Source organism: Hemiscyllium ocellatum, chromosome 8 (genome assembly GCF_020745735.1).
Source record: "Hemiscyllium ocellatum isolate sHemOce1 chromosome 8, sHemOce1.pat.X.cur, whole genome shotgun sequence".
In the NCBI taxonomy this organism is placed as follows: Eukaryota; Metazoa; Chordata; class Chondrichthyes; order Orectolobiformes; family Hemiscylliidae; genus Hemiscyllium; species Hemiscyllium ocellatum.
The window spans coordinates 97892077-97915689 of record NC_083408.1 but is presented as its reverse complement, the minus strand read 5'-3'; positions in this window follow the sequence as shown (position 1 = coordinate 97915689).

Sequence of the window (23613 nt, the reverse complement as noted above, 5' to 3'; positions counted from 1 at the left end):
CTGGCAGTTCATAGAAGAATAGAAATTTACATTGGAACTTTCCTCTGGGCTTCTTGTGGTCGGGTGCCAGAGTCAGCAAATTTGTCAGAGGATTGTTGGAAATCCCTATGGCCTGGAAGGGATTTTAACACTATCCACCCAAGGGAAACCTAGGCTACTTACCTGTCAGAGAGGTGCCTGGATCCCACATAAATTAAAATAATTTAACCCTGAGCCTTTCTTAGGTTTCATAAGCTCTATTATTAGTGGAACTGAGGTAGCCCCCTCTTAATAAATATATGTGAATGATTTAGCCTACAGGCACTTATCTTTCGAAAGCATGGACATGTGAGATTGGAAAAGTCTCAACTGTGCACAGCTCTTCCGTTATTTACCTCAATACTGCAACAACAGAAGTTTTACAGTATATTATTTTAGGTTCTGAAATAACAAAATCAATCTGGAGGACAATAGTGTTCTTTAACTATTCTAAGTACACATGTTATGGTGTGGGGTAGTTAAATGCAACTTCAAATGCACTTAGGAAGAGTATCACATCATCAGCATTTCCACAGCAAGGCATGGCTTGCTGTAAATTCAACAAGCCTCAGAATTAAGCCAACTTATCATATATCAGAGTGGAGGAATAGCAGTTTTAAATACCCTGTCATTTCCAAATGACTCATTATGAGTTTAATAGAAGGACTTTCACACAATATCTGTCGGCTGGCCTGGAGCTGCTAGTGAAGACTATAGTGTTTGAAATATTACAATCATTGGGAGCCTAATCACATTTATTATTTTTCCTTTTTGATGAGACTTAAATGAGCTGCATGTTCTATTTCTATTTAATGAAATGCAAATCAGGATTTGTTCATTCCTCAAAAAAGCATACTTAAATTAATTGAGACAAATCACAAATCCAACCAACATCACTTCCCCTAGCCGAGTCAATCTTTCCTGAAAGATCCTCTCTCCTCTTCCCATTTTGTTCTCTCTGAGAGTCAGCAAACTACAGGTAGGCTGTCCATCATGCCTACCATCATACCAGGCCTTTCCAAGGTTTTGACATCAGGCTGCAACTGAATGGGAACCCATTTACTGCCTTACCTGAGTAGACGTATGCACTTCGTACATGTTTTGTACAAAAGATTTTTTTTAACATTTCTGTCGAATATTGCTGGAAAATAAACATTTTTTCTGAAGCTTTTGTCTTGTTGCACTCGTGAGAAGCAGTGGAAAAAATGCCAAATTTCTAATGATCGCGATAATTTACAGCATAGGAAGAAAAGTATCCTGTCATCATGTCATTGGATGCTTCAAGAAAAAGTGCAAGGCTCAAACATAATCCTTCTATGGATGTAGGTTTGCTCACTGAGCTGGAAGGTTCATTTTCAGGCGTTTCGTCACCATTTTTAGTAACATCATCAGTGAGAGCCTCAGGAGCTTCATCCAGGGGCTTACTAAAGATGTCACCTAGTATGGTAATGAAACGTCTGAAAATGAACCTTCCAGCTTTGCGAGCAAACTTACATCCAGAACCTCAACCTGAGCTACAAATCTTCTCAAAACTCGCGATTAGCCCTTCTATTTCCATGCAATGTGTCCACGTGTAGGAATATATGTCCCTTCTAGTAAACGTAAATGAACCATGTTACAACCTTGACTGGTTGTTAACAAATCTGAAATTGGTTGATAACAAGTACTATTTCTGAAGTATGTATTTTTAATTAACCTGTTCAGATGTATTACAACACACCTTTGGCGCAGGTGAGATTTGAACCCAGGTTTTCTGGTCCAGAGGTAGGGATATTTCCACTCCATAATAATGACCATTTAGTATTACTGTTAACAACACTAACAACTGAAATTAACTAGACTTATAGCTCCCATTGTTATCATGACAATGCCTTGGCCATTGAAAGTGATCATGCCAAACACTCAGGAATCCTTTGCTCCTTAGTATATATTGTTGTGATTGTTTAAACATTGGCATTCTTATGTTTGTCCTGAAGAGTGCAAGCAAAATATCTCTCTTTTCAACAGTAATCAAAACTTATTCATGAGCTCAAAAATGGAGGGATTACTCGACTCAGCCAATACCAATTTCAGTAGGAGAACACTAAGATCACTGTTACAGTTAATAAGCAAATGTTTTCTATTATGTCCTGTGAACAAGAGAGGCATTTTTAATTTTTAAAGAGTCTTGATTGTTCAGAAATATCACTGCTTGCACATGACATCATCTTAACATATATAACGTGCTTGCTTCGCCACAACTAATTGATGTTCATTTTGAGTGTCTCAGCTCCTCCGACTTGAAATCATTTTCTTCTGAACACAATTTCCACTGTAGCATTTTGGTACAGAGCTATCATCATTGATATGATTTAGAAAGTTCAACATTGCATCACTATCATTTCCCAAGAAATTCTGCTGTACCAGCTATACAAAAAGAGATGGACTGCCAGATTACCATAACTCAGATATTTATCATCTACTTGGACACGAGAGGTTAGACACCTTTGTTCACGATGAGTTAAAAGAAAATAGGTTATTATTTATTTTAATCACATATTTTAACCTGGTTTCTTGTTCTATTTCCAGTGATTCAGCTTGTCTTCTTGCTGGCTATTGGCAAGAAATTAAAGCTGTGACATTCAAAGCATGTCCTCCTACACATACATGTGGCTAATTTCTTGTAAAAACATTTGGCATGTCTGAAGCAAATAAAAATCCATACTTAGTCAACTCAAACCTTTAACATTTGTCCAAAACATATGAAATAGGAGGAGGTGTGGGCCCTTCTCAGCTATTCAACAAGATTGTGATTTTGAATGTCAACCTTACTCTCTTTCCTAACCTCTGCATCACATGATTCTCTTAGAGTCCTAAAGTCCGTTGATCTCAGCCTTGTATATATTTGCTGACTGAGAAGGCACAATGCTCTAGGGGAATTCCAAACTATCATAACCTTCTGAGTTAAGAAGTTTCTGTCAATCAATTTTAGAAAATATACATAGAAATTTGTCCCAATGGGACATTGTAGATATTTTGATGGAATGAGATTCATGTAAAACATGACGATATAATGGACCATATGAGAGTGAGAAAGAAGACACCAATCTAGCATGAGCATGTGAAGCGAAAGTGTACTTAATAGCCAACAATGCACAGATTTTAATAATGGACTGTTATATCACATGAGGAGTTGAAGAGACTTACTTAGAGATAAGGAGACAGCAGCAACAGGAAGTGTGTGTGTGTGTGTGTGTGTGTGTGTGTAGCCAAAGACCAATATATTCTAATTTAGTAATTGAGCAGAGAACTGCAAAGGACCATTATTCTGTGCAACTTAATACGTGTTGAATTGTCAAGTGCTTTTTTTGAGACTGGGGATGGGGACATACATGAAGGTACTACTAGGGTTTTGTAAGAAGCGTGGATTGAAGCCATCTTTAGAATGAGCCTGACCCCTGCAGGATCCTTTCACTAAGATGAACTGCAATGTAGATAAGTCCTCCAATGTTCCGTTCCCTGGTTTTGTCTTTCCTTCACAATGATGAACGCAAAGAACTCAAGAGAAACCAAACCCTCTTAACCACACACTGAAAGTTATTTTTTGCATATCTGATTTTTTAGGGGATTTCTGTGTCAGTCAAAACATTTTAGCGAATGTTATAGACATCTGTTCTCACACACACTTGTTTTATCTGTCCAATCTGTTTGGTCGTTGACCTCAAACTAGGCAAACAGTCCCTCGCAGCCCTTCATATGTAATTTGGAGTTTGTTGAACAATGAGATATTCCAAAGGCATACATTTATCTTTCCTTTTCTAGTGACTGAAGCCTTCACCTATTTAATCTCGAACCAAATTGGTCACTGAGTTTTGATTATATTAGAATTTTGTGTGCACTTAGGAAGAAACAAAATACTTCAGAGAGATGGAACTATTTATCACTTTTCTTTTAACTTTTTACTGTTTAAAATCAACTTTTCCTCCATATTTCTTCTCTCAGATATTTTAGTCAAGAGTAGCATGGGCTGCAGAATAAATCTATGCAAATGCAGAAACACAGATCAACCATAATCTAACTGAATGGTGGGACAGGTTCACCCACTGAATGACTGCCCTCTGTTTTTCTATATAACAACATTGTCCAGACATGAATAAAAGTCTCAATACTCTTCTCAATAACTAAGTTTGATTTAGATTTGGTTAGAGAGACACACACTGTTTAAACTATGGAGCCCCAGTAAGACTTTGAGTGACTTTGGGAGAATATGGAAGGTTTATTAGATTAGGCTGATATTTACTGGATGCAATTCAGTGTAATAAGAAGTGAGTCGATATATTGTGGGAGTAAGAAGATGGAGACTACTGAGAGCAAATTTTGCAATTCCTTCATGTCCTTCTATGAAGCCGGTTTGTATCAGAAAAATGTTAAATAAAACAGATCTACATAAGATCAAGTTACATAAATTCTGACAATTGTTAATGTAAATATAATTATAAATTAAGTAACTAACTTGTAATTATTTATTGCAATAAATGTATTTACAATGTAATAACTTTTTGAATATTTCTAAGTATTTAGTAATTTATTTGCAATAAATTTATAATTTTATTATTGACAAATAAATAAATATTTGTATTTATTGAATTTAAATCAACAAAGCAACAAAAGTCCATGGAAGTTTTACAAATTAAAGAAGCAATGAGGTTCTGATAAATTTGTTGAAGACAAGACTTATGCCACAGTTGGAGTGTTTTTGTGTTGTTTTGGGTGCTCCATTTTGAAAAGATTAATAAAGCTATGGAGGAAATACAATGCAGATTCACCAGGATGTAGCCAGGGATGAGGCAATGATAAGTGAAGAACATGGACTGTTTCACAAGAGAATAAGGAAGTATAATTTCCTTTGGTGAAGAGTCAATTGTGACAGAGTATGAATTTTAAGATGTCAGTAAGGTATTCTGCAGAAGATCTTAGGACAAAAATATGTTAGAGCGTGTAACATTATGCCATAGTAAGTATTTGAACTAGAGATCATTGCTGAATTGGAGACCTGTAAAAGAAAGAATTTCTGTACACTGGAATCAGCAAACGATACAGGGTAACTGTGAGAAGACAGGGTAGTGAGGTAAGATTCGGACTGCTCTAACAGAAAGTGCACACAGGTACAATGGGGTGAAGGACCTATTTCATCACTCCAAGCTCTACGCATTTCTTTACAAAATGGACCCACTCAGGCTCCTTCACATCAAAAAGCATTTATCATCTGTTCTCACCTTCTGATGGTATTCTACAGATTGCTATAGTACCCCTTCTTACTTAGCAAACCTCCCACTTCTTTATCCTTAGTAAATGTTGTTAATTGCTCCTCATACCCAATGTTTGTACCTGGATCAGCCTTTGGGCAAACCAGATATTGGTTAGTGTCATTTTTATGATGGGTTTCTGTCTGTGATGCCTTGTGAGTTTTCTTGCCTCATTAACTAGGTAGGCACCACATCCCTCTGGCAATACTCTTATCTAGTCTTTACTATTCACCAGCAACTCAGTGGTACCACAGTGGTAAACCAATGCTTTCCAAAACACATGGGTGGCAGAGCTGATACTTTGTTGCACATATCACTGCACATTCCTAAATCTATTTCTGATTTAGCACCATGTCACACGACTTACCTGTCCTTAACTGCATCCAGTCCTGTACTAGTACTCTTTCCCCAACATCTGGCATAGCCTAGCATCTCATCACATCATTACAGTACTAATCTGGTCATGACACAGTGTGATCTGGCACTGATAGTATCAATCAAAGCCTTTGTGATGGGCAACAGTGAGATTCCACATGGGTCCCCAATGATGTCTCGGAAGGGGCCAGTAGAGCTCAATGCAGCTGTCACTTTAATGATTCAATGACCATTGGGATAAGATGGCCACCAGCTATCTCAGATCACAGTTCAGACTCCAGCAGTTGGCATAGTCCAGTCACTGTGTCCCAGTATAGCTTCCATTTGTGACAACACAGTGTCTCACTCTGGACAGATTATTACCTGAATGGAGATAGATTGAGGTGCAACGAGTCCTGGATGTCCTTGCACACAAGTAGCTGAAGGTAAGCACACAGGTGCAAGAAGTGGTGAAGAAGGCAAATGGTATATTGGCCTTCATAGTGAGACGATTCAAATACAGGAGCAGAAATGGCTTGCTGTGTTAGTACAGGATTTTGGTGAGACTGTGCTTTGGTCTCCTTATCTGAGGAAATATTTTCTGGCTGTGAAGAGAGGGCAATGAAGGTCTACCATACTGATTCATTGGATGGCTGGACTGAGGTAGGAAGAGAGGCAAGTTTGATTTGGACTATATTCACTTAGGATCGTATAGAAACCTATGAAATTCTAATAGGATTAGACAGTAAATTCAGGAAAATTGTTTCCGATGTCCATGGATTCCAGAACCATGGATCATTGTTTAAGGTTACAGGATCAGTCATTTAGGACAGAGATGAGGAGCAATATCTTCATCCAGAAAGTAGTGAAGCTGGGGAACTGTTCAACAGAGAAAGCACTTGGTGACAAATACTATCAAGATGGAGTTAGATATTGTTCTTTGGACTAAAAGGATCAAAGGGTCAGGGGAGAAAGTGGGAACAGGGGACTGGTCAGTCAACATCGTATTAAATAGCAAAGTAGACCTGAGGGCCAAATAGCCAACACCTACTCCTATTTTCGTAGATTCTGTGTTTCATCTGGAGAAAGTGGCATTCAGACCTTTAGATCCTTCCTGTACCCTGTGCATTCTGAGAAGCCTTTCAGCTATAACCTTCTCACAAGAAGACTGTACTGTATCTGTGGGAAGTTGGTGCTGGTCCTGGGCTTGCTGGTGTAAGTGTCCCTCCTCCATTGCTCTGGGCCTTTGTTCCATCACAACCCTGCTGTTGTCTGGCCCATTGGCGATACTTGTAATGATTCTGTGTGGGGAGCAGAAGAAACAGAGCAGGTTGTTAGTAAAGGGAGCAATCCACATTTGCATCAACACAAATGACAATTTAACTTACTCCTCTCCGTGTGCCATGGAGCACTCTGACAAGACCATAGGCTGCTTCTATGTGGAACCTTGTTGTTGCACTTTATTCTGATGAATGCCAGTGATGCCTCAAAGCGACTGTAGGAGATTGTGAGTACTGACCCCTTGTGCTTCCACAACACCCAAAAAAGGCACAATTGCAAAACAAAGGGAATGTTGCAAAATATGTGCAATCCAAGATGATAGGAGATCAGTCCTGTGTCTCTGCGCAGCCTATGCAATGTTGGGTATCTTTATGCTTTCTGGTCCATGGGTGAGACTTTAAAGATCAGCCAAGGTCTTTTCACAAAGCTGACTATCTTCAATCTGCAATAACCAATGATGATGTGCAGCTTGCTTGTGGCCAGGATTTGCTCCCCACGCAGTTGGACAATGCTTGCAATTCACCGACACCATGGTATGATGGCAAAGGACTTCAGCCTGCAGTCTGCAAATATATGCTTGATGCTATAACACCCTTCAAGGGGCTCCTGTTGCTTAGAGATAGAGCCTACATGCTAAAGATGAATACTGACTTGACCTACTCTAGGTCTGGCCAAAACTATTTTCTATTCTTTTTTCCCATTTAGGAATTGACAGATTGTGGAATGTAATCTGGATTTGCTCAGCATGATAAGTTACAGTTTCAGTCTACCAATCAGGCCATCCCATCCACCCCCAGCACTCCCTGAGCCCCATCATTGCACTTTTGTCCTGCCTATCATCGTTGCCCCACAGATGTCCATTGAAGCCATGGTGGTGATGGCCAAAACACCCCTCCTGCAGTATCCCACATATCCTCATGGACTACTGGCCCTTCCCACCCCAGCACTCCTTCCTCCCCCATGTGTTGACCTGCCCAGGTTCACCCATCTTGCCCCCTCTGCATCCCAGGCCATTGTCTCCAATTCCCAGCCTTCAGTTCCCACACTTCCTTATCACAGAAATGTCCCCTCTTGGGCCTTCACCCACCACCTTCGCCTCCCCCATCTCCAACGAACTGAGACAGACAGCCTCGCCTGGTGACTGGTCAGCCCCTTGACCCCATTCTCTGCAGCTCCACAAATTCCTTGAGTCATCACACAAGGCCTACAAAAATAGCCATCACTCCCTCTCCAGACTGCAGTGAGACAGATCCTTGACTCTGACCTTACATCCTCTCCTAATTTTCGTTTCACTTCACAGATCTTTGAGCTCCATATGAGGCAGCAGCTTCAGAACCAGAAGTCAAGCTGTCCTGTGCTGACTGTCCGAGCCACGCAGCTTAGAGGGAACCTTGGCCCAGACTGCCCTTAGCTGCCAGATGACCTTGCCTAAGCCCCTGCACTGAGAGTCAGATGCCCATGACAGTTGCACTGAGATCCCCAGACTGACAACAACACTCTTGACTTGACTGAGGATTCCTTCAACTTGGATTTTAAGGAGTGACCACTTTTTGGAAGCATATGCCACGTGTTGGCTGCCGAGAATCCTGGGGCATGTTGTCATTGTGAGATTGATCACCGTGCTGTACAGTAATATGTTCACCCCCTTGACTAATAACTGCTGGTATGTGTGCATGCTGAACAGCAAGGCAAAGCAGAAGGATTGTAACATTTTAAGGTGTGACTGGGTGGATAAATCAGCAGAAAGCAAGACAAGGCAGCGCAGAGGAACTGAGAGCATCAAAGCAGGCACAAAATAAGTGAGTGCTAAGAGAGTGCGTGAGCAGACTTGGTCCAATTCTTGAGCTGGGTGCTTGTCCCTGCAAACCAAGTGTCCTTGTAGCAGCAATGTCGGATTATAGAGCAGAAGTGTACTATAAGTGAATCCAAACTGTGCCATGCTGGTGTGATAGAATTTTACCTATCCTGTGCAACGTTTACTGTGTCTGCTAGTAGAGGGTGCCATGGGATGTTGGTCCTTTAACAATGATCTTCTGACTTAAATGTAGGATTATCTCCACTGAAGTACAGCTAACACTCAGCAAATATCAGAAGGAACAGGTCTCCTTACACCACAAATTCATGCACAGATGGTTTTCTTCAGGATCAGGCAAAAGTGATGACTGCAGATGCTGGAAATCAGAGTCTAGATTAGAGTGGTGCTGGAAAAGCACAGCAGGTCAGGCAGCATCCGAGGAGCAGGAAAATCAATGTTTCGGGCAAAAGCCTGTCATCAGGAATGGAGGGATCAGGCATACCTCCCACTAGTGGGAAGACACAAAAATTCATGGCAACATTGACAGGTAAATATTTTAAAAGATACCTATGATGGCACTTACCTCTACATGTGAATTGGATCCACTTGAATCACATCTGCATCATGTCTGGTCCAAGGAATTCAGATTAGACTTACAGTGTGGAAACAGGCCCTTCGGCCCAACAAGTCCACACCGACCCACCGAAGCGCAACCCACCCATACCCCTACATTTACCCCTTACCTAACACTACGGGCAATTTAGCATGGCCAATTCACCTGACCCACACATCTTTGGACTGTGGGAGGAAACCAGAGTACCCAGAGGAAACCCACGCAGACACGGGGAGAACATGCAAACTCCACACAGTCTGTTGCCTGAGTCGGGAATTGAACCCGGGTCTCAGGCGCTGTGAGGCAGCAGTGCTAACCACTGTGCCACCGTGCCGCCCACCCTAAATGCCCCAAATTTCAATCCTTCTTTCCAATGCATATTCTTTTTTCTGTACAAACATTACCTTTTTAAAGAAATTTTATCAAATTGGCTGAAGACAATTTTCTGTCACCAAATCTATACTGGGTATGCTTCATTATGTTATCATTCATGTAATCCTTAATTCTAGATCTGTAGTACAGAAGATGACTAAAACACTAAATTTTTACCTAATTTACTTTTCCATCTTGTTTTCAAGGTGTTGAATTAACAACCCTTCGGTCCCATCAGGAAAGCTATATCCTGTTTTGGATATGACATTATTTTATAATCTTACTCTTTATGCAATAATGTGGTTGCGTTAATATAAAGATAGAATTTCACTTATTTTCAAACTGAAAATAAAAGCCAAGAGATTAGCAAGTCAGTGGCCTGCTCAACCATGAGAGAGAATTGACTGGAAAATTATTCCCAAAGGTTAGAGTGGGAAAATTTGGTGCATCAAAATTAAGATGGTCCAATTTGACTGAATAGTCTGTTTCTACACTTAACATTCAATATATGTAAACAGAGGTTGAGCTTTGACATGTGGATCTGTGTTTTGCATGAATTTCTTAGAAATCCAAAAGCAATGGTCAACTCTCATCAGCCAATGTCAAATGCACAGTGGCTTCCATAACTTAATATGTAAAAATTTATTACGTTGCAATAGTGCAGGAAGCCTGCCCTAATCCTAGCATTAACCATCAACAGCTGACCTCCATTAACTGCCCCCAACATAGACCTCCCCAGAGACCAAAGCACAGCTCCATCCACTTGTAGGATTAACAGCTGCATGGGAGACTGGGCATTTGTAGAGCATTGAAGTACTCACTGTAACTCTCTCCCTTATCTAAGGCTTATTATGTGGAATAAGGTCTGTGGCAACATTGGTTTAACAAGCATGTGCATTTTATCACTGTTAAATAAACTGTGGCCGCAAACATTCCGACGCCAGTTAAATTATAGGTTTGTTTTAAGATGAATGCCTGTTTCTGTCTTTCCTTTTTTCTTCTAAACATGGCCATAATTTCCATTCAGTAAATGAAATCTGTGCGGCCTAGTGTGGGAAAATGATTCAGTCAAGCTAATGTGGCAATTCAGTATGGCAGCTATTATCACTTTTGCTTGAAGGCAAGTTCTAATTCCTCTAGCCACTAACCACAGCTATTTTGAAGGTTTTGTATGCCCTACTTATTCATATATGCACATTTAACTGTTGTGGTTGTGACAGTTTGTGTATTGGGTACTCTTAGTAAAAATAAAGTCCTGCATAATCTGTCAGAAAAGATTTTGTAATCGTTTGACCATCCTGGAGGTTAACTCTTCATGTTGTTGGATTAGAGTGCTTTAGAACACAACATAAAATGGCTGCTGTTAGGCCTAATCTTAACATCTATTCCATTACATAACCTTCCCTTGATTTAAGGCCTCAGGTGGGCTGATGATGTTTATTTGATTTTAGGCTTGGAGACTGTATTGAAAGATTTATGGAGAAGTCCAGGCTTGGCAATGGATTAGGGACAGGTTACTGAAAGTAAAATACTTCTTATTTGGTTAGGGAATACTGCACCAAGTTAAACTAATATGAAGAGTGACTCTACAAACATACAGATTGATCCAAAGTGAAAGGATGCTTTTGACACCTCTAGCTTACATTCAAGATCTCATTATCACATGGTGCTAATGACCTTTGCTTTTCTCCTCTTCCGTAAACTCTCCATTTGTAGCTTAAACCTGGAAATTATAATGTGGGATATTATCATACAAACATTTAATGTGTTAATCAACTTCCTTTGTCCACATGTTTAACGGATGGTTTAAGCCATTTAAACGTGTTAATGCCTCATTAAAATAACAGATAGGGGAATTTGATGCAGAAGCATTCAGAGCTCCTCTGATAATATTGCACAACATCCTTAAGTCATAAAATGATTCTTGATGTTTTTCTTTAGCGTGCCTCCAATCTTTCAGTATCCTTCTAATATTCCTGAAATTAGTCACAACTGACTAAATGTGGTCAGTGTCCAAGGTTTAACTAACTCCATAGATTTCTGTGCTTTTGGATCAACCAATATTTTCACACTGTCTGTTTGTGCTTTGTGATTGTGAATTATTCCAAGGTCCAGAACTATGTGCTGAGGGATGCACCAAATCTTGGGTTTAGATGCTGCCAAGGGACAGTGGGGAATGACTGAGTTAAATGGGGGGCCATTCAATTATCAGGCCCTCCCAGTACTTTGATTACATCTAAATATTGTCTTGTTCAAGTAAGAGATGTCTTTGATTTGTTTGAATAGAATCAACCTCCAATATTTGTTTGTATCCTTGGTATATATAGTATATGTTATTTACTAAAGAAATGACACCACAAATATATTGAACACTATGACTATCACAAGTCTAATAAATCCTGCCTGTTAATATCCTGGTAAAGTAAGTATCTCTAAAATAAAAATGTACATACAGTATGATTTAAGGCCATTAATTTTGTCTATCTTTTCCCATTATTGGCACTTGCTTACGTTCCCTTTGATGCTTACTAATTTGAATTATTTATGTCCTAATTATTAAATTAGTTTCTATGAAACTTTTCATTATTTGTTTTTGATACTTTGAATCAGTCTGTTTGGATGCATTATACCACACCTCTGGATAAGTTGGGTCTTGACCTCAATCCATTCTGGCCCAGAGATAGAGTTACTATGCCTGCACCAAAATTTAACCAATCTGTTATGACACATTTCTGCAACTATCATATGCTGAGGTGGGGCTCAAACCTGAACCTTCTGGCTTAGAGGACCTTTCCTTATTGTCTGTTTTATGTTTAATTAATAGTCATCATTCCACTTACATCATTTCTACCATGCTGCCTTTGCTTCCCATCCTCGGTCCCACATGATTCAGTATCTATTCCATTTTGAGACTGCACACTGGAATCTGATCATTTCATTGAGTGACCACCTCAAATGGTAAAGTACTTTAAGTGTTCACTTTTGAAGGAATGAGTGCTCAATGAAATAACTTATCATTGCGGTGAATCTGCACTGATTTAAAATAAGGTCATCTTGAACATATCCCAGTCTGCAATTAGCCTTTTTTGATGAATTCACACTCGAGTACTTTAACTGAATACTCAACATATACTCATCATATTAAAAGTGTAACAACAAGGAAAGAACATACAATGTGTTGTACTGATCCTATCTATTACGTAGTTTTTCTGTTATACCCACAATGATCCTTGTGTGTCTCAACTTGAAGCCAAGATATCGAGCTGCTAAGGATATATTGCCATTTGGTGTTTTGGTGCTGATGTGACAAAAGCTCCAATGGTTTATACAACAGAACTTACTGCTGTTGAAATTAAATAGGATTAATGCATATGCTTGCGATTCTTTGTGGGATTTTCAGTGGGATCCAAGTATATCAAATCTTAATGAGATTTAAGGAGCGAACTCTGTTAAACTACAACAGAAGAATGGTCAAGTGTCTTAAAGGAATCATATTTGAAAACTGCAAAAGTCATCAGGCAGGTGGCTCTTTTGCCACCAACTACTTTTCAAAATAGAAAGTGCCTTACTGGTACAGTATATCAGCCTCACTAGTCATTTCTGGGTACAATGGCTCTGCACACAACACATAATGAAAAATGTTGCAAGGTTGTAGTGCAAATGGTGGGAGTGAGGATTCAAAGAGTTTTACAGAAATAGGTAGTGCATTGTAAAACACATTGTAATGATAAAATTCTATCATGAAGCCATGCTTTGCATATTCCTTAATATTTTTGCTCCAATTACTCCAAACACTTAGCAATGTATGAGTGAAGACAATTTCGTCATCAGTAAAAAGGAATATTTTTATATTTACTAATTTTGTGAACGTTTTGCAATATTCATTAAGGACAAACACCCCGTTGCCATCATTGACTCAAAATTCCAGGAAACTCCATGACGCCGATATCCCGGCTGGGTGAACTGACCAGATTTGGCAGTGCCCTGTTAAACTTAGTGAAAACCGAAAGAAGTGCAGAAGCTGTAAATCAGAAACAAAAACAGAACGTGCCAGAAAAGCTCAGCAGGCCTGGCAGCATCTGTGCAGAGAAATCAGAGTTGATGTTTCAGATCTGAATGACCCTTCTTCACAACTGCCAGCTTTGAGGAAGGGTCACCTGACCCAAAACATTTACAGGTACTGCCAGAACTACAGAGCTTTTCCAGCACCCTGCATTTTTGCAATTAAACTTTGTGAAGTTAAAAATCACACAATAACAGGTTATAGTCCAACAAGTTTATTTGGAATCACCAGCTTTCAAAGCACTGCTTCTTCATCAGGTGGTTGACAACTACCTAATGAAGAAGCAGTGCTTCGAAAGCTTGTGATTCCAAATAAACCTGTTGGGCTACAACCTGGTGTTGTGTGATTTTTAACTTTGTCCACCCCAGTCCAACACTGGCACCTCCACATCAACACTTTGTGAAGTTAGTTTGAACATTGTGTAATGAAAGAACATCCACCTACTTAGCTTTCTTTGTAAAATAGCCAAAACCCGTTTTCCTTTTTGGATAATAAAATAAAACAAAGAACTGCAGTTGCTGAAGATCTGAAACAAAATCAGAAATTGCTGGAGAAACTCTGCAAGTCTGGCAGCATCTATGGAGAGAGAAAAAGCAGAGTTAACGTTTTGAGTCCAGTTCTGAAGAAGGTCAATGGATTGAAACACAAACTCTGCTTTCTCTCTACAGATGTTGCCAGACCTGCTGAGTTTCTTCAGCAATTTCTGATTTTGTTTCTCCTTCTTGGGAGCTCACTGCGATATATTTCAAATACCTAGTTTGTTTCAGAGCAATGGAGTGATGGCTTAAATATGAAACAAGTTTACCCATGTTGTTTAAAATATCTCCGCAATTATGATTGCCTCTTCCAAGCTTATCCCAGCTCTAGCTTCTAACAGAGTCTGTGGTTTGTGTTTACTTTGCTCTGAATCTGTGCCAAGCCTTATCAAAATTATCAAAAATCAAACATACTGGCAATGGATCAGTTCCCAAATTCACACCATCAAGCATGAGAATAAAAGCAAAGCATTGCAAATGCTGGAGGCCAGCATTCCCTCATCTTTTTCCCCAGCTGCATAGATCTCTGTGGATGGCAGCAACTTCCAGACTTGGGGCTGACCGCTGTGCGTGGTACCTTGGAGCGACTGCACACATGCGCAACCGCATAGCTTAGAGAGAAGACTGAAAACTGGCAATAAAAGCAGAAATTGATGGAGAAACTCGGCAGGTTCTTGTAGATGCTGTGGAGGATGAAACAGAGTTAATGTTTCAAGACCAATTTAACTTCTTCAGGCAAGATCAAACACTCCGTTCATCCTTTTCTGTCTGTGCATTTTTTTGACATCTTCATCTATCCATCCGCCATTGTCACTCATTCATTATGCAAGCCTGCTCGCTGACATACCCATAATTCAGCATCTCATTAATTCCCTCTATGTCTTTTTCTTCCATGCTTGTGGGAAAACAGAGGATACAATGAAAGGTAGAGCCAGAGAATCAGGTGTAACCCAAAAGCCATTTCTTAATTGTCAGCTGTAGAGAAGGAGGCCAATGTGGGTTTTGCTTTGAGCAAGATATTGTATCTAATGCAGCTTACAGTATTGAAGAATCCAGCAGATGTTTCTTTTAGCTGTTTTCTGCAAATGCTATGTTTGCAGGCATATATGTGTCTGGGCTCACATTAAACTATTAGGTTGTAAAGAATAGCATACTTCTATTAACATGCTTCAAGTTGTCCTTGGATAAGATGGAGTATGAGACCTTCATACCACCAAATTACATGCTAAGATATAGTGATGATATCATGAGCATGTCTCTTAAAACTATTTAAACATACAGAATGTGAGACCTAACACAAAGTCATCAGAAGAAGTTTTAAGGAAGGGTCCGTAGACCTGAAAATTTAAAGCTGATTTCTCTCCACAGATGTTGCCAAACCTGCTGAGAATTTCCAGCAATTTCTGTTTTTACTTTAGATTTCCATCATCTGCCATTTTTTCAATTTTTTTGACTATTATTGGAGTGTTCTTTGTTGCTTTCTTCATGTGTGATTCCAATGCAGTATATTGGTCTCAGCTGGCTTCTGTTCCTTTGCAATGTAGCACCATGCCTTGGGATGGGATGATTGCATGGTTTAGAAACCTATGCTAGTATTCGAATATTTGCTTTTATTTCTCGAGATTGTTTTTCTCACCCAATGTAGCATTTTGGTAGGAGTTGATCTGCTCGTTTATGATGTGTCTCTTTCGCTCCCCTCTGTCTTTGAGGAAGAATGTCCAGTCTCTTGGAATGATGAGACAATTGGATGATGAGCAAAGCCATTCATGCTTACCTCGTATGTGTAGTTTGTGTGTGGAGACTGTTGTGTTGGTAAATTGAGGAACAATGGGAAATTTGGTAAAATAATAGGAATGTAAGAACAGGAGGAGGCCATTCAGCCTTCAAGCTGGTTCTGCCTTTTAATGAGATCATGCCTGGTCTGTGACCTAACTACATATATCTGCCTTTGGTTCTTTCCCCTTAATACCTTAGTTTTTAAAAATACCCAGCTCAGGCTTTAAACTATCAATTGATCTAGCATCCAATTCCAATTGTGGAAGCAAGTTCCAAATCTCTACTACCTCTTATTTGTAGAAATGCTTTCTAACATCTCTGAAGAACGGTCTGGCCTTAACTTTTAGACCATGTTCCCTTGTTCTAGAATTTCCTCCATTGCTTATTTTGATTTACCCTTTTATTCCTCATTAGTGTCTTGAAGATTCCATCAGATCACGCCTTACCCTTCTTAATTCTGGAGGACACCAACCTAAATTGTATACTCTCTCCTCATTACTTAACCCCCAAAGTCCAGGCATTTATTATGTTTACCCATGGTAATACTCCCTCCAAGGTCTATAAATCCTTCCTTAAATGTTATGCCCACAACTGCTTACAGTACTCCAAGTAGGGTCTAAGCAGGGTTTTGTCTAACTGCAGCATAACTTCTGCACCCATCCTTTCCTGTCCTCTTGATATGAAGACTAGCATTCCATTAGCTTTGTTGATTATTTTCTGCACCAGTTGCTGGCATTTTAAAGATCAATGCACCTGTACTCTCAAATCTGTTTGGACAGTCACTGAAGTTAACTTCATATCATCTAGAAAGTACTCTGATCTATCCCTTTCCAGTGCAAATTGGATAACCACAAACTTGCTCACACTGAACTCCATCTGTTACAGTTTTGCCCATTCACTGAGCCTATTGATATCCCTTCATAACTTTATACTACCATCTACACTGTCTACAATGCTGTCTAACTTTGAATAATTCATCACAAGCAGGTACTGTGAATAAGTCTGTTGACATTTTCATCCAAGGAATGGCTGGAACCTGATCTGGATGCAGAGGCTGTCCCAATAATGGGGTTAATGTACTTTCCTTGTCATGTGTTTTGAGCATTCTCACTCATCCCTGGCCACTTCACAGGTTCATGTGCTAGTTGTCTTCAGCGTTTGATATTCATGTGTCCCTGCTGTAACAAGAATATGATATTTTGACATAATGCTTTCAGTATGAGGACTTGTTTCCCTTGAAAGTAAGTTGTTGAGCTGTATTATGTTTGTCTCTATATGGGCTAAATTTGTTTTATTATTTCATGGGATATGAGCAATGCTGACTAGGCCATTACTTATTGCCCATCCCTAATTCACCTTGAGAAGGTGGTGGTGAGCTAGCTTCTTGAACCATTGATTCATTTGATGTAGGCACCCCCACAAAGCCTATAGATAGGCACCCCACAAACCCTGAGATAAGAAGTTCCAGAATTTGAACTGATGGAAGTGAGGCAATGTGAAGTATTTTGAATTCAGGATGATGAAGGGCTTGGAGGGGTACTAGCAGGTGGTAATCCTCCCAAATATCTATTGCTCTTACCCTTTTAGATTGCTTATTTGATTAGAAGTTGCTGTCTAAGGAGCATTTCAAATTTGGCACTAGTTCTGAAGTGTTGTTAAGAATGTATTTGCAGGATTTACAAAGCTGTGATTGCTACTGGTATTTCTGGTGCCTAGGTCAATTTTAGATTGTTCTTCTGATTTCACTTCTGTATCAATTATATTTCCATTTTTTTCTTAATCAGAAGGTTTTTCCTTAGGTATTTAGTTGGTATGGAAGTAGTGACTAACTCAATGAGCATCTCTCTTTGAAAGGTCCTCTTCAGAAAAATTACACTTCTGCTCTTTACTGCAGTATTTTTTGATAAATTAGTCAACCAGTTCTTGGAGTTGCTTCTTACATCTCAATGAGTTAAAGTCTTTTAATGCTGAAGTTAATTCTTAGCTTTGAGAAAACTTTGAGAAATTACAAGATCTTCAGTGGACCTTCCTGATTGTCTGTGAGGAGATCAGGTGTTTTAGTTTTATGACACCCCATTTACCAATCGGAAGTAAGATATTTAAAGCTCTTTGGTCAGCACTATCTTGAAATGTAAAATAGAATTGCATCCATTTTTTGAATAAGTTGTCACAAAGCTGGTCCCTTTTTTACTAAGAGCTGATGCCTTCCTCAACCATACTGTGACCTTGGTTTTTCTTCAGAGGGGTTGTAAACATCTCTCGGTGCTGATTAGACTGGTTTGTTACAGAGATTAAAGGATATCGAGAAGCTAAACAGATGAGATTTCAGGCCAAAGTGGTCATGTTTTAGAAGTGACTTGTATATTGAAAGGGGAGTGGTCAGCTCTCTAGCTGAGCAGTTCAGTTCCGTCCAGAACTGGTTAGGAATTCAATGGTGAACTGTATGAAACTCTCTCTTACTTTCTGCCCTTGTAACTTCATCCTGCGAGTACCAGTTCTATTTTTGCTGTGTTTTAAGGTGGTTTGCTTATTGGGACTGTTGTGTATATTTGGAACAGCATAATTAAGTCTAGTTTGGATAGATTGAGTTCTGGATTAGTGGTACTGGAAAAGCACAGCAATTCAGGCAGCATCCGAAGAGCAGTAAAATCGAAGTTTCGGGTAAAAGCCCTTCATTAGGAATACAGTTCTGTCGGGGTTCTTTATTCTGTTCTTTGTATTTCATTGTGTAATTTTATGAATAAATGTTTTGTCTGTTTTAACACTTGATAGTCAACCTGGCTAGCTCACTTCAGGTAACATTCTGAAACAAATTGCAAAGTTATGGTTTGGGTTGCCTGCTGAAGAATGTTTTGATTGATCTGGCCTAGCTCATAACAAAATGTATTTCAGTAAAGATGTCGTTGGTGATCAATTGATATTTAAGGGTTTGCTTTCCATTTCTCTTTGCAGGTTTTCACTTTCTTTTAGCAGAGTGCAGCCCAGTGTTTATTGCTTTCTTCTACAGGTTTTGTTATCCTCCTTTCCTCCATTGGTTTTTCTTTATTTTTCATTGGCCATTGCTCACTTAGTCTGGCTTTTGTCCATTTAAAATGGCACATTTAAGAGTCAAGGTTGCAGAATTTTCCCTATAGGTCTGGTTCATGGTCTTCCTTTAACATTTTGCAACTGTATTTTCCTTGTGGGAATGTTTTGGAACAATGCCATCAGGGTCATTTAACAGACAATTGAGAAAGGCTCTCTGGCTTTGTTTCTTTAAAGAGCCAAAGTTAGATTGCTGATTGCTTTTAGTTTTGCTTGTATTTGTAACTTCAGCCTTCTATTTTTAAGTAAAGGAAATCTTAGAAACTTCCTCTGTCTTGAACTATCCTAATTTTTTATTAAGAATTTAGCTTGATCTTCTGGCTAGTCAATGATCATCTGCATATCTGTGTGGCAGGGAATACTCACAGAAATTAATACTGTTTATTTAATTTTCTAATGTCCAAAACTGTTGTTTACTTGATCTTTAATTGGTTTTCCAAATATTTACTGCAAAGAACTTGAAGTCTAAAGTTTATATAAGACTGTCTCTCTTAATCATTGTGGCAATACTTATGTTTTTCCACAAAATGTAAGAAACTAAACATTGATTTTCTAGTAATGAAGAATCTAACAGATGTTTATTATAGCTAACTGCTGCAGGCAAACACAGGTATCTGAGTGACTGGGCTCATAATAAGCTGCCAGGTTAAAAAGAACAGCATATATAACATAGAATAGAATAGAATAGAATAGCATCCCTATAGTGTGGAAACAGCCCTTTGGCCCACAAGTCCACATCGATCCTCTGATAAGTAACCCACCCAGACCCATTCCCCTACTACTTTACATTTTACCCATGACTAATGCACCTAACATACACATCCCTGAACACTATGGGCAATTTAGCATGGCCAATTCACCTAACCTGCATATCTTTGGATCTAGTTATATGTTATGATTCAAATGTTCCAGGTAAGATGGAGTGTGAGATCTTTATATATTGGTGTCATATGCTACGACACTGTGATAATATTATGAATATCTTCTTTAAAGATAAACTGACATACTTATTATGAGATAAACTGACATACTACTATGCAACATAACATAACAAAGGCCTTTAAGGTGAGTGGTGTTTTAGCATGACTGGTTATCAGAGACAGAAGAGAGGCTTTCTGGTGACAGAATGAGTTATAAGTAAACCAGAAGGAATACGTCAGTCTCTCCTGCTAACTTTGTGATGTTGCACATTTTATTCTTCTATCTATTGCAGATGTACAAATCATACAAGAAGGATTTCAAAACAATAATGTGAATTCCCTAGTTGAAGACAATTGTGAGTATTGGAAGGCTCTATAAACATGTCTGACCTGTCCAGTCATGGCTATGTTCTCTGTACAGAGTAAGTTGGATTACACATCACATCCTAACCTGTGGAGTATTGTGATGGTCAGCAGTTAAATTATGTCTCTTTAAGGTCCATCACAACATCCCCCATATTTTTCGACATCAAATATCTATCCTTAAAGGGTCAAAAGCTATTTACATTGTACAAAAAAAAATGTATTGCATTTTATTACACAAAGCAATGAATCACTGAGCATACCAGGAATTTACTTATGGGTGGAATCTCATAGCAAAATGGGATTTGGTGAAATTTGTGGCAGAAACAATGAAGAGTCTGTTGAGATGAGCAACTCATTGAATCTTTAGATATGTTTCATCAACTTGTACATATATGTTATGGCGCACATCTGGAGAAGCTAGGCCTCCTGGCTCAAAGGTATAGACAGTACCTTGCAACAGCCCTTTCCATCTTAGCTTTTATGTTTTTCAGAAGCAGTGTGGGAATTTCTTGCTGGGAAATAGAGAGTTTCCAATTCAGGGGGAATCATTACCTGTTAAACACTTTGTTAGTAGTATAAGTCAGCTTAATAACATGCAGCCTTAGGTCCAAGAAACAGCTGTAGTCTGAACAGAGTGATCTTCTGCCTTCCAACAAAGGGTCGGAAATTTGGTGTTTGGCAGGACTAGCCAGAATATCAATGGCACTGTTCAGTCTCTCAGTTCTGTAGTGCTTGTGTTTTGTAGCTCCTGCTTCCTTCCCGGGTTTTCTATGAGTTCTCAAATAAGAACAAAGTACTGTGGAAATCCAGCACTAACATCGAGAATACTGGAGGAACTCATCAGGTCTGAAAGCATCTGTGGAGAGAGAAACAGAGTCAATGTTTCAAGGCCAGTATGACTCTTCTTCAGAACTGAAAGGTGTTGGAAAACAGGTTCTGTCAAGACTATAAAAAAAGTTCCCAATATTTTACTGAACCAGAGATATCCCAGGCTCAAAACATTATTTCTATTTCTCTGCCAGGCCTGCTGAGTTTCCCTAGCGTTCTCTGTGTTTATTTCCACAAGTTCTGCCACAAAGTTGTTTTTTTCTCCTTCACTGATAGAGAACTTGCCCCTTTTCTGTGTCTCTGAAGCATTCTCTTCCGTGTCCCCTTCTTTCAACAAGCTATTTCCATGGAGAGCAGATTGCAGGGAAATAGTGAGTGAGAACAGCTACTGAGAAGTTTAAGTTTGGTTAATGCAGGTCACATGCAGAGAGAACGATCGAGGTGCTTTCCCTTTGCAGGCTGGACATCTCTGCTCTATTAGTCAAGAGTGTGGTCCTGGAAAAGCACAACGATTCAGGCAGCGTCCGAGGTGAAGGAGAATCAATGGTAACATTTCAACAGAGACAAGGAGATGAGGGAAAATTCTGCCCACCCCTCTGGATTTTATGCCACTCCTGCCTTGGGATAGAAAAGCTCTGGTTAATAATTAAACACCCCTCACGAGTTTCATAAAATCTGAAAAGGACACTATTAGGACATGAGTGCAAAGAGATTCCTGCAGTTTTAATCTCTGAAGACAGCTTGTCTTAGATTTCCATTCAATTAAGTGTTCACTTGACTCAGTGAAAAAGCTGAGGACACTGTCCATGCGTTGGACTGTGGTCCGTACTGAAGGCCAAAAGCTCATTTTTCAAGATTGAAAAGTGAACAATATTGAAAATTTTGACATGGTGCAGAATCTCATTGCCAGTCTAATATCTCAAAATTCGCAATTCTTTCTGCAAAAATGAAATTATCCTCAGAATGAATGCTGATATTAATACTATCACTAAAGCACTCCAGGCGTCAAGTCATGAATGCAATTAACTGTGTGGCAGCAAGTAAAGAGTAATGAAACAGAGCCTAAACATTTTCACACTGCCAGGGCAAACTCTGTGTTTACTGAAATGAAAACACAAATTGCTGGAGAAGGTCTGACACCATCAATGGAGAGAAAGTGGAGTTAATGTTTTGGGTCCAATGACCCTTCTTCAGAACCAGATTGTGTTCAACAGATTCTCACACTGGGCAATAGGCTCCTTTCCCTCAGTGAAGTATTAAACATCAGCACAAACCAGTTGGACCACAAAGCCAGTCCTTATGCTATTACATGTACTGTTATGTCCTGTGCGCTTCAACATTTGGTGCAGTTTTTGGGGTCAATTTTAACTTAACCCCTTGTTAAAAGTCAGAAAGAGTGGAATATAATGATGGATTTGCAACTGGCCAAATTGCATTACATGTGATAAATATTGGAGGGGGTGTGAAACAGGTACTCCACCTGATCCCATGGGATTCCTGTCCTGCAAGTTAGGTCAAAATAACAACCACAATAAGATCACTTTAATATTGCTGTCCTTAGTCAATACACCACATACTATGTGGGACTGTTGGACACAGAGTGGATTACAAGACATGGAAAGAGCCAAGTATTTTGACGAGTTCACAAATCCCTTTCCTGTTACTGAATCTAAATGGTTCGAATTTAGCACACAAACTCTGCAGGCAGTTGAATGAGTGGCAGAAGATGTCCTTAAAATATCCAGCAAGTCTATTAGAACCTGAATGAGAAGTGTTGTTTCATGTTTCATGTGACATTGTTCACAAGCAGAATTCTGAATGATGCTGCTTTCGCATATTTAAGATGGATCTGAAGGGACAGGGTTTTTTTGAGAACGTGGAAGATTTTCAATGGGGTGTTGCTGTTTTCAGTGTTTATTTCATGTTCGTTTAATCTTTCAGGTAATGAATTATAAGAATTCACCCTCTCGAGATTCTTTGTAAGTATGGTGAATCCAAAGGTTGGTTTTCCATTCTGTGGTTTTTCACTCCTGTTTGTTTATGCATACAAATTAAAACAGAGAAAATTAAAATAACATAAATTTGATGCTTGACTAGCTTTTGCTATCTGTTCCAAAACAATAAAATATCTGAAGTCAGGAGGGCAAAAAGGGGACGTGAGGGGATAGCTTTGGCAAATAGAATTAAGGAGAATCCAAAGAGTTTTTACAAATACAGTAAGGATAAAAGAGTAACTAGGGAGAGAATAGGGCCCCTCAAAGATCAGCAAAACGGCCTTTGTGTGGAGCCGCAGAAAATGGGTGAGATACTAAATGAGTATTT